We start from the raw sequence: 12,333 nt of genomic DNA, 5'->3' as shown, positions 1-12,333 counted from the left end.
GTAGAGGAAATTGTAACACAGCAGCCAGGTGTGTCTGTTGCACATAGACACAGTCCTATCGGTACCGAACCCTTTAAAAAAACCAGTGTGTAACACTTCAGTCACTAAAAAGTTTGAATGTAAATGCGGATAACCCCTGTTACTAGACAGTGGTCTGCATTCACTGTACTCGAGGGTTGTTCTTATTGGCTCATTCATCCATACAGTCATATTGGGATGCTCCAGTAACTGAATGACATACCAGAGAAATGTGTTCTGTGATGTCTTCTGGAGGACAACATTATTTTAAGACCTGGACCTATTCCGCACACAATAGATAATGTACTTTCAATGCACTCTAGAAGTAGATTATCCTGTTCTGCACAGGAAAAACCAGCTGCCAAAGTGCATTGAAAGTGCATTATCCTATGTGTGCAGAATGAGCCCAGGATTATCATGTGAAATGACTCACCTGGCCCTCTCATAGAACCATCAGTGTAGATCCTAGCATTTGGTAACTCTGAGAGCGACGTGACTTCTGAATACCATGCAAGCACCCTGTGAACAAACAGCCATGCAAGGAGATCTATCAACTGGATTTCAATCAACAATCAAAGTTGATGAAAATAAAATGATACATACTGGTTGTGGGTCTGGAAAGGGGCAGAGAGAGATTTGGGGATCATCTATAAAATGCCACACTTCTCAGAAACCTTCCAAGTAATCCATGTCGTCCCATTTTTACGAACATGAAATCCAGCTTTGGTCACAAGGTTGATGTTCATCTGTGTGCCATACTTTGTAGGCTTTTGTACAGTGCAATCCTAAAAACACAACACGTTCCTGGAAGTAAGGCCCACGAGAGACCGGACAAGGACTCACAGTAGAACTGCTTAGGAATGTTTGCTTCACCTAAGCGTGTATGCCTGGGGTTTCTTGATGGCCCAGAAAGGGTTTCCCAAATGGGTGGGATGTATGAATTTTCTACATATTTAAAAAAATTGTTAAACATTTATCAGATGATATGACCATATATGGTCATGTTGACCCGCCCTCCCTTCCCAAAGTGGCCAATGATGGGCCTGGAGGGGGTGGGAAGGGGAGGGGCCTCAGGTGGCTGTGTACCCAGCTCTGCTTCCCAACCATATTCTGCATGATTGCACCACTTCTGGGGTTTCTCAAAGCCTGAGGAATGTTTCAGGGGGTTCTCAATGGTAAAAAAGGTTGAGAACAGAAGTAAGTCCTGCTTTGTCCAGTCAGGTTTATTCTCACTTAAGTGTCCAAAGAGTTGTGGCCCATGCCTAAGCTATCTGTTTTTTTCATTGAATTGGGGAGGTAGAGATAAAAAGGTGGCTCAAATGGGTTTTCCATGAAATGTAAAAAGGCTGGTAATATTTTGATTCTTTTGCCCTCGAGTCCCAGCGGACTTACAGGGATCCCATAATGTCTGCAAGGCTGGAGAGGTTCAGAGGTGGCTGGCCATTGCCTGGCCTCCCGTCACAACCCTGGTGTTACTTGAAGGACTCCCAGCATAGCTTCCGAGATCAGACAAGATCAGGCTAGCCTGGGCCATCCATATCACAGCCGGTAGAAATAAAAGGCATTATTTAAAGCATAACAAAAATAAGTACCCTATAAAGAAGGGGCAAAGGGCAGTCGAAGTTGTGGGGCGAGGCTTTCTCCATTACTGGCAAAGAAAAAGCAAGCAGTGACTCCTCTCAAGAGCATCTCACTGGCCGGGATTCAAAACAAGTAGCAGATCATGAAAATCCCAGAGATGGTGGGAATTCTAGGAATGGAGTGAGTGCCCAGAATTATCCTTGGGCTTGCCACAGCCCTGATAAAGCTGTTCTGACTGAGCAGGGATATCAGGGCTCTCTGAGCCTCACCCACCTCACAGGGTGTCTGTTGTGGGGAGAGGAAAGGGAAGGTGAATGCATGCCGCTTTGAGACTCCTTCGGGTAGAGAAAAGCGGCATATAAGAACCACCTCTTCTTCTTCAGTAATATCAGGGCTCTCTCAGCCTCACCCACCTCACAGGGTGTCTGTTGTGGGGAGAGGAAAGGGAAAGTGAATGCAAGCCGCTTTGAGACTCCTTCGGGTAGAGAAAAGCGGCATATAAGAACCACCTCTTCTTCTTCTTTAAAAGAACAATACTGGGCTTTCTGGGGCTTGATTTTGGGGAATCCAGCACGGGGGGGGGGAGGATTAATGGTTAAGACACCCTGGTTCCAGAAGGGCTTGTGGCAAAGGACATTGGCATGGGTTGGGGAGAGGAGACACCCCTGAAGAGGCTGATCTTCCTCACAGACAAAGTGAGCCATGACCTCAAAAGGAATCAGGACCCTGCAGGACCTTAGACGGTTCCGCAGGGCATGTTAAACAGCTATTCCGCCAGGCCTACGATTGAGGCCTCCGAACAACATCAGAAAAATTTCCTGGCCTCCCTATTCAAGTTGACCTCAATCAACCAACATCCTGGGGATTATATTGTGCCGTTGTTCCCACACCCCTTTTCTTGTTTTGGACATGGTGTTGGAGAGAACCGTTTTAAATTTGAAAATTTGAAATCTGTAGGTTTTTAAAATGTAATCCACACTGAGCCTCTGAGGAAGAGTTGACTAGAACTGCAAAAACAAATAAATTAAAATAATACAGATCTTCAACACCAATTAGCTTAAATTCTTGACTGGTGAGCTGAATAATAAATGTACAAATATACAGTGTGTCTAGAGACGCTTTATTGAAGGTTCCTCCACCCTGTTCTCCTTGTCTGACCTTTCTTGGTGAGAGAAGTTCTAAAATGTTGGCTGTTGTGGGTTTTCCAGGCGGGCAGTTCTGGTCCCTGGTGTTTTGTCAGGAACAGTGGCTGTCATTGAGAGGTTCCCATCTTGCCATGTTCTACTTCTGAAGATGCCTCAGTCACTGGCAAAATCTCAGGGCCTAAAACTACTACACAGCCTGGCAAGCCCATAACAACCATTTGGCTCCGGCCGCGAAAGCCTTTGACAATTCTAAAATGTTATCAGGATAGGATCACTGTTGTGCAAATTTTCATTTTGGTCACTGAACGTAGCACAGGGGCAGCCTGATAGAAATGATTCGATAAGAATGCTGATTTTGACAACACACTCTGAGAAACAGATCAGAGTAAATCTTGAAGCAACAATAGACACTTGGGAGTCCGGTGGTACCTTTAAGATTTCAATTAAACCTTTTTTGGTCTTAAAGGTGCCACTGGACTCCCAAGCGTCTTCTGTTGCTTAAATCTCGTTTGCAAACATTCCCTTCCAAAGCCCAGGTAAGAGCAAAATCTTGGCCAACACCATTCATTCCCTCACATCTTTTTAATTAAAAAAAATGTGTTTATTAAAATTGTCAGTGAAAGTGCAAGGGAAAACAGCGGTCTGCATTAACCACAAGGCGATCTTGTGGAAACTAAATGGAGACATTCAAACACTGTCTGGATTAATTGGCCCTGATGGTAAATGTTACCCCTTTGGTGAGTTATAAAAATATTACAAATTACTCCACAATCTCAAATCTGTGTTTGAAGTTTATTTTTCCTATGTATGGCACTTTACAGTTTTCCTTTCTGAAATGCTGATCGTGTTTCCCCGTGCGTGCTGCTGTCCAGCTTGTTGGGATCTATCTCGATCTATCGTCTGAAGTATTTGCTTCCCGCTCCTGCAGAATGTGCAGCACTGCTCAAGAGATGGAGCTGGCAATGAATGAAAGCAGGCTGTGAACCCGCCTTCCGGGCAGTGCATGACTCTCATGATTGGCCACAAGGTATGCCCGTCGTGGCTGCGTGATTCCACTGCCAAAGGAGTAGGGACAGGGCTTGGTTTCAGCCCAGTTCAGGGACTGTTGAACTATGGTGTGTGAACCTTCTGCATGTTCCAGAGAGGGAGCTGGGGCTGGGGGGCTGGAACCCAGAATCATGGCCTGTTGCGTTTGGTGTAGTTGGGTGGAAGGAGCGTTGTGTGCGCATCCTTCTAACAGAGGCTGAATCAGGCCAGAGTCTCCATACAATGCAATCTACTTGGTTGTGTTTAGTGTCTCAGGATTTTCAGAAGAGTAACTTGGAAAATGCAAGAAGAAGAAGAAGAAGGAAGCATTTTTAGCTTTCTGCATTAGAAAAAGTTTAAAGGTAAAGGTATCCCCTGTGCAAGCACCGGGTCATGTCTGACCCTTGGGGTGACGCCCTCTAGCGTTTTCATGGCAGACTCAATATGGGGTGGTTTGCCAGTGCCTTCCCCAGTCATTACCGTTTACCCCCCAGCAAGCTGGGTACTCATTTTACCGACCTTGGAAGGATGGAAGGCTGAGTCAACCTTGAGCCAGCTGCTGGGATCGAACTCCCAGCCTCATGGGCAGAGCTTTCAGACTGCATGTCTGCTGCCTGACCACTGCGCCACAAGAAGCATTTGTGGGAAAAGCTCTTGAAGAAAAAGTTTACGTAGTCAATAAAATGTTTCTGCATACATTTTACTGTTGTGCGATAAGGGCTAATACACACAATGTCTCCTCAGCAGTAATAGGGTAGGAAAACAGTCATAAAACCGCAAAGTCACTTCTGCCCTTTGAAAAATGTGTGTAAGAAATGGGGTGGGATATTTTCCCAATAAAGACAGTTCTGGTTTGGCCTGTTTCTGGTTGTAACTGGGTCAGATCGACTGGAACTTTCTGCCTGCAATATCTTGTAGACAGCTGGGGAGGTTCAACCTTCCGCCATCCAGACGCACTTGGAAGGTCAGGGTGTGCCCGTAATCTGAACCTAGGAGTCATGCAACACAAGAGCAGGACGGCAGTGTCCAGGCATTAGCCGTCCTCACAGCCTGTGTTGTAAGGCTAACTTGGAAGTGAAGGATATGGGAAGGTCATAATACCATTTAAAGATATCGCTCAGAAAGGAATCCAGTCTTCCTGTTAGGTATCTATACCGTTGGGAGATGCAGCTTCAGATCCCTCGATCCTAGCTTTAAGGTGCATTTATAAACAGCTTGGCACTGGGGTTGTTCGAGTCCTGCCTGCTTATCATCTGGCCCTCGACCAGATACCTCTCCTTCAGAGTTGAGGAGTGTGGCAAATGGAGACAGGGCTTTTTCAGTGGTAGCTCGAAAGGTCCAGGAAAAAAAGCAAATGAATAAATGAATGGATAAATAATAAAAAAATGTCAAAGTCCCCTATGCAGCAGAAGCAAGTTTTCTCTTCAAGGTTATTTAAAAAAACCCTTTCCAGTGGAAAAAATGGGTAATTTTGGGGAACCGGGGAAAGAAAACATGGAGGGGGGGAGGAGCTTAGAATAACAGAATAACAGAGTTGGAAGGGGCCATTTAGGCCATTGAGTCCAGCTCCCTGGCTCAAGGCAGGATCAGCTTAAAGCATCCAGGAGAAGCTTAGAGATCACCACCTCCTTAGGCAGCCGATTCTACAGCTAAACTACCCTGTGAATTCTGCCTCACCCCCATATCTGGCCTGTAGCATTCTACATGCAATTTAAACCCATTCACTCATTGAAAAAAATGTGAATTTTAGGTATCATCCCCCCTTTTCGGGAATGAGTGAAATATGTTAATATAGCATTGTTGTTGTTGTTGTTGTTGTTGTTAGGTGTGAAGTCATGTCCGACCCATTGCGACCCCATGGACAATGATCCTCCAGGCCTTCCTGTCCTCTACCATTCCCCGGAGTCCATTTAAGCTCACACCAACTGCTTCAGTGACTCCATCCAGCCACCTCGTTCTCTGTCGCCCCCTTCTTCTTTTGCCCTCGATCGCTCCCAGCATTAGGCTCTTCTCCAGAGAGTCCTTCCTTCTCATGAGGTGGCCAAAGTATTTGACTTTCATCTTCAGGATCTGGCCTTCTAAGGAGCAGGCAGGGCTGATCTCCTCTAGGACTGACCGGTTTGTTCGCCTTGCCTAGGGTGCAGCAGTTTGCTGAGTCTGTGTTGTTAGCTGGGCCTAGTACTGAGAGCACAGATAGACACAGCCTCAGCCTTCTGGTAGGAACCAAGTTTAATAATGTTTGGACCCTGCCGCTCGCAGTGCAGGGGATTAACCTTCAGGTTACTGCAGCAGATTTGCAAAATTGGCTTATTGAATACCAAAACTGTTAAATTCCACAAGCCTGCCAAAAAGTCTGTCTTAGTTATAAATGATGCATTTTATGTCATTAAAGCCGCAAAAATACTTTTAGGTTTGTCAGGAAGATCTATCATATATTTCAATAAAGACACCAATATGTCTACTATACTGCCTGCAAAACGGGACGGGGGGGAATCAAATGTCCAGAAAGTTTACATCTTTAATGGTGGCATTGTATCTTTAGACTGTTCTTCTCTTCAAGCAGCCTTTCTCAACTTTTTTGACCATTGAGAAACCCCTGAAACATTCTTCAGGCTTCAAGAAACCCTATAAATGGAGCGACCGTGAAGAATATGGTTGGGATGCAGAGACACGCCCACTCGGGGCCACTCCCCTTCCCACTCCCTCCAGACCCATCATGGGTCATGGGAGGCAGGGGTGGGTCAACACAACCACATTAAAAACATATTACAAATTATTTAACTCGGACCCATTCTGGAAACCCTTCCAGGGCTGTCAAGGAACCCTGGTTGAGAATGCCTGTGTTCCTGAAGCCTCTGTTATGGTCAAAGTCACCCAGGCGTTTGTGGGAGGGGTTCTATATTTTAAAGCTCTGTCAGCTTCTGGCCTGAGGACTGTTTTGTGGATATATGTTTTGGCTGCCGATTGTTATTTTATGCTCTTCTTATGGCTTTTCTTGCTGACAATCTGTATGATGTTGGTTTTTCAGGGTTTTATTTGATTGTTTTTATTTTGTGAGCTGCTTTGAGTGGTCTCCAGAGGGGCAGTGAGTACACATTTGAAACAACCAACTCATAAGACCCACTAAGCCTGTCTTGTCACAACCCCATTCCTAACCCCTACAGCAGCATCTCTCAACTTTTTAACCACTGAGAAACCCCTGAAACATTGTTAAACATTATTCAGGCTTTGAGAAACCCCAGAAGTGGCAGGATCATGCAGAATATGGTTGGGAAGCAAAGCTGTGTACATGTCCACCTAGGGCCCCTCCCCTTCCTGCCCCCTCAAGGCCCATAACTGGCTATTTGCGGGGGGGGGGGAGTTGACGACCGTATATGGTCATATCACGTGATAAATGTTCAACATTTAGAAGAAGAGTTGGTTCTTCTATGCTGCTCTTCTCTACCTAAAGGAGTCTCAAAATGGCTTACATTCGCCTTTCCTTTCCTCTCCCCATGACAGACGCCCTGTGAGGTAGGTGAGGCTGAGATTAAATTAAATTAACTCCCACCCTTTCAGGAAACCTTTCCAAGGCCATCCAGGGTTTCAGAAAAACCTGCTCTACATGAATGTCGGCTCTTCAGAGGTACAGTGTCTACAGACCATTAACACCAGTGTACCTTTGGTTATGTTGTTAATGGGTACAGCTGCTTTCATGGGCACAGCTGCTTATCCTGGCCTTAATAATGCCATGGATATTCTGCATTGGTCACTGTGGGCGGTGTCACTTGGGCGGATCGTGCTGAAACATGCCCTTGCCCTTGCAATAACCTCTACCGGGACAAGCTCTACCTCCCAGGTTGGGCAGATGCCGGGCACCCTATAGCTATTGTATTGGATACTTGGCAGCCATACCCAGCACACCCCCATGACTTGCTTTGCAAAGATGGTAGCACAATGCAAACCCCTTTGAGGCCTCAAAGCCAATAAACTGTTCAACCAGAAAAAAGCAGCACTATATCAACACGTTATTGCCGTTCAGGACTCATTGAAAACAAACAACATTTAATTGCAGCAGCTGTCGATTTGCATACCTCGGATGTTACATTGCAATCTGGGTCTGCTACTTATTTATGGTATGGCACGTGTGTAGCATATCCAGGAGAGCCGAGGATAGTCTGGCAGCCAGGCAAGGGATGTTCGAAGGTGGTTTGGCATTGCCTGGCCCTGCATCATGACCCCAACCTTTCTTTGGAGGAACCATTACCCAAAGCCTTGGAAGCCACTCATCCAAATACTGGCCAGGGTCGGCCCTGCTTAGCTTCTGAGATCTGATGGGATTGGACTTCCCTGGGGATTCCAGACCTGCTAACAGAGTCATTAAATTATAGTTAGAAGAGCAAGCAGACTTCTTGTTCAGATGAAGATCCAGACATTTCCTTATCACCATTACGAAGTCCCAATGGTCCCACTAGGGGGCTGGGTGTGCTGGGTTCAGATCCCTGCTCACTGGCTGACCCTGGCCCCCACCTGGTGTAATTGCTCCCGGAAGAGCTGAGAGACGTGTCAGAACTGCCTTGGTTCAGCAGGGCCTGCAAAACAGAGCTCTTCCACCAGGCATTTGGTTGGGCCCCCCGCAGGGCACTTATGCCCCCTGCAGGACACTTTGCTCTGTGAGTGCAAATCTGTTGAAGACCCTGGGCGCAAGGGAAGTTCGTCTGGCCTCGACCAGGGCCAGGACCTTTTTGGTCCTGGCCCCGACCTGGTGGAATGAGCTCAGGAGAGCTGAGGGCCCTGACGGAACTTTCCCAGTTCCACATGGCCTGTACAATGGAGCTCTTCCACTAGGTTTTTGGTTAAGACGAAGGCAGTAACACCTGGGCCCCTCCCTGAAGCAGCCAGGTCATCGGCCAACCCTGGGAGTGTCCTCTGAGGCCCTGGATTGTAGTGTGTAGAGCAGGGGATGGGTTATTAATCACCACTATAGTTGGGTTTTAATTGATTTTATAATTTTAATGGGTTTTGTTGTGGGAATATATGCTGTTACTTGCCACGAGCCACTGTGTGGGAATGGCGGGTTAAAAATCAAGGTAAAGGTAAAGGTATCCCCTGTGCAAGCACTGGGCCATGTCTGACCCTTGGGGTGACGCCCTCTAGCGTTTTCATGGCAGACTCAATACGGGGTGGTTTGCCATTCCCTTTCCCAGTCATTACCGTTTACCCCCCAGCAAGCTGGGTGCTCATTTTACGGACCTCGGAAGGATGGAAGGCTGAGTCAACCTTGAGCCGGCTGCTGGGATTGAACTCCCAGCCTCATGAGCAAAGCTTTCAGACGGCTGCCTTACCACTCTGCGCCACAAGAGGCTCTTAAAAATCAAATCAATACATAAATTCCTGCATTACTACCATCTAGAACATCACTGGACTCCCCTCCGCAAGGATCCCCCCCCCCCCGTCTGGAAACCACCATCCGGAAAGTAGATGCAGAATCAGCTGGAATCACCGAACAACATCCAAGAATACTGTTTGCCATCAGTTGATTTTTATTGTTAATTGGTTTTAATGTTATATTAACCATGATGAAATGTTGGTTTTCTTGTTTTATGCACTAAATGTTGTTTTCATCGACTGGTTGTAAACAGTCCCGAGCCAGCTATACTGGGAGGGGTGGGTGAATGAATGAATGAATGAATGAATGAACGAACGAACGAACGAACGAATGTCCACTCCAACTCTCCTTCTGGTTTGTCAAATGGGAGGAATAGAAGTTGCATCGGGATCCCTGATGGGCACAGACAGAAAATGGTCACCCCAAAAGTAGCGAAAAGAGAATCTGAGCAGAGTGATAGGCCAGTTTCGTTGCTCGAAAAAAATGCAATCCAGGGGAGGGCTACTGGATGTTGCTGCCTTTGAGAAGGTATGCCAAGCATTTGGGAGCAGTTGGAAAGTGTGGGCTGCAGCCCTTAGAATGTAACTTCATGAAAGGAAGGAAGAGTTAAGATTCCGTAGGTGTCAAGGAAAGCCAGGAATGCACACCTATCTGTGTTCTGTTGCTCCAGCCATTTCAGTGGGGATGCCTCCGTCTCCCTGCAGGCCATGCGTGGCGGGGGAGGAGAGAGGAGACGCGTCTCACTGAGAGTCCTGTCATCTTTTTATCCGAGTCTTTGATTTAAGACCAAGGAGAGGTTCAGTCCGATGCAACCCCCTAAGCTCGCGGGCTCCAGTTTTTCTCTGCCAGGAGTCGGTCCCTTGAATTCTGAAAGGGGATTCAACCCAAGGAGAGAAATTGATCTGATGATCTACGGCCCCTGAGCGAGGGAGGGGGAGGGACCGGAGCTGTTGAGCAAAGGAGCAACCTAGAGATGGGCACTTGAAGACCTGAGCTGAGGTTTTGACTGTCCCTCCAAGCATTATTTTAACGTGATTTAAATTAAAGAAGGAAAGAAACTGACACCGGATATCAGGGCCCATTCCGCACACAATAGATAACGTGCTTTCAATGCACTTTAGAAGAATGTACTTTCAATGCACTTTAGAAGTAGATTTTTCTGTTCTGCCAGCTGCCAAAGCACATTGAAAGTGCATTATCCTATGTGTGCGGAATGGACCCTGGTCTGATTGTGACGACCCCAGGCAAATATTTTTTCAGTTTTATTTATTTACTTAAAGTATTAATATCCTGTCTTTTCCCCAAGTGAGGTGTCAAAGCAGATGACATTGCTTCCCTCTCCTCAGCCTTATCTACACAACTACCCTGAGAGGACAGTTAGGCCGAGAGTACGAGATGAGCCCAAAAGCTTTCATGGAAGACAGGAGAAGGCCTGTTTTTTAAATATCTTCCTTTTGACTACCCGAAGGAGTCTCAAAGCAGCTCACAACCTTAGTCTCCCCACAACAGGCACCATGTGAGGTAGGTGGGGCTGAGAGAGCTTTAAGAGAACCGTTCAGCAAGAACAGCCCTAAGAGAACTGAGACTGGCCCAAGGTCACCCTGCTGGTTGCATGTGGAGGAATGGGAATGAAATCTGATTCTCCAGTCCAGTGCTCTTAACCCCTACCCCACACCGGGGATTCAACTCGGGGCTTTTCTGGTCTGGTACTTCAACCACTACACTATGCCTTCACTAAACCAGGGTAGGCCCTGTTTTGAATCCCAGCTCTTCCAGGGAAGCTTGCTGGGTGACCCTGTGGCATTCAGGTCCTCTCAGCCCAACCTACCTTGCAGGGTCATTATGAACTTAAAATGGAGAAGGAGATTGGTGATGTAACCCAATTTGTTTTGAGTTTATTCAGAAAAGCCATGCTTGTGGTAGCAGCAGTGGGGTGTTTCACAATACTCCAGTCCAAGATGTTAGAAGATATAAAAACATAAAGGAAAACATCCACCATTGCTATTGTAGTGGTTTGGGGGGTTTGTTTGTGTTGAGGCTTTTAGACTAGATTCAATTCTAGGTCCCTCCAGAAAAACAGAGCTACAGAGTAACAGCGTGCTTTGAAAGTATGCTGTTATTAATTACCTTTGTGGATGAGGCAAAGATCCAGGCTCACAGTGCTTTGAGGTTTAAAAGAGAGATAATTAATCTTTACAGGGAAAGAATATACATGAAAATATATCATATTCATCTGCTTTGGTCTCCTGACTGAAGCAGAGTACAAAAGCTTAAAAAGTAGTTATAAAGAAAATGTATTGCAAGCCCCTATGGTTGGCTCAAGCAGACTACATGCCTACACATCATTGGATGGAGAGTGCAGAGAGCGCATACACTGATCTGATGTTCCTCAAGAAAGAGGAAGTGGGTGGGAGCCCACCATAAACAAAGGAATCCCCAGCCATGTGCTTGGGATTTTTCCACTGCAACATCAGAGTGGCCATTAGGCGTCACTAGTGAGCACATAGGTACAACTCAGCTGCTTAAACAGCTTAAGAACAGCCCTTCGGGGTTGCTTTCACCCAATTCCTTGCTGATTGTAATGCCAGCAATTTGTCTATCTCTAGCACATATCTATCTGTGGTGGGGTAAATGTTCTCAAGGAAACTATGGTTTGCCCTAACCTATTGACTCAGCTCTGTCCCCTCCCCGCAGAGGCTTTAAGTTTGGGGCAAGAAACAAGGTCCAAATAGAACACAGCGACAATGCTACTTATCTATGAATTCTGCCGATAAGGAAGAGCAATCAGAGTGCAATGCCCCCATCACTAGCGGCAAGCAACGTGGAATTCGCTTCTGTTTTATAAGACGTGGCTCACAACGCCATTTGCTCAAGATGAGGAGGTGCAAATCCCATCATAGAGAACTAGGCTAGTAAACTCATATCCAACAGGTACCTGCAAGTGTGCCCACAGGGGTGGTTTGGAGGTGGCTACGGTGTGTCACAGTGCTCAGGTTGTGAGGGGAGCGTGCAAGCAGCACTTGCTTTACTCTCTCTTAGGATTTTTCTTTGCTCTCCCTCAATGCATCACAGCACCAGAAAGAAAGTCCACGCTGGACAACAGGGCATACTCCAAGGTCAATGTGCAGTGTGTGAACTGTTTTCAGTACTCCTCCAGTTGCAGCCACTCCTCAGACCTGGCTTCTGCTGCCCTTG

At 46.6% G+C, this 12,333-nt stretch overlaps 1 long non-coding RNA gene across 2 annotated transcripts in view; it reads right to left on the bottom strand.

Annotated features, from left to right (window-relative positions):
* The window catches only part of LOC143824258 (uncharacterized), a 48,716-nt gene that overhangs the window by 5,479 nt on the left and 30,904 nt on the right, over positions 1–12,333 (bottom strand). For both annotated transcript variants that reach the window (XR_013226741.1, XR_013226740.1), the window contains exon 2: positions 452–537. This is a non-coding gene — a long non-coding RNA (uncharacterized LOC143824258). The remainder of the gene's footprint in view (positions 1–451; positions 538–12,333) is intronic.

The sequence above is a fragment of the Paroedura picta genome, chromosome 1, assembly GCF_049243985.1.
Source record: "Paroedura picta isolate Pp20150507F chromosome 1, Ppicta_v3.0, whole genome shotgun sequence".
NCBI lineage: Eukaryota > Metazoa > Chordata > Lepidosauria > Squamata > Gekkonidae > Paroedura > Paroedura picta.
This window is presented reverse-complemented; position numbering and strand designations above follow the sequence as displayed.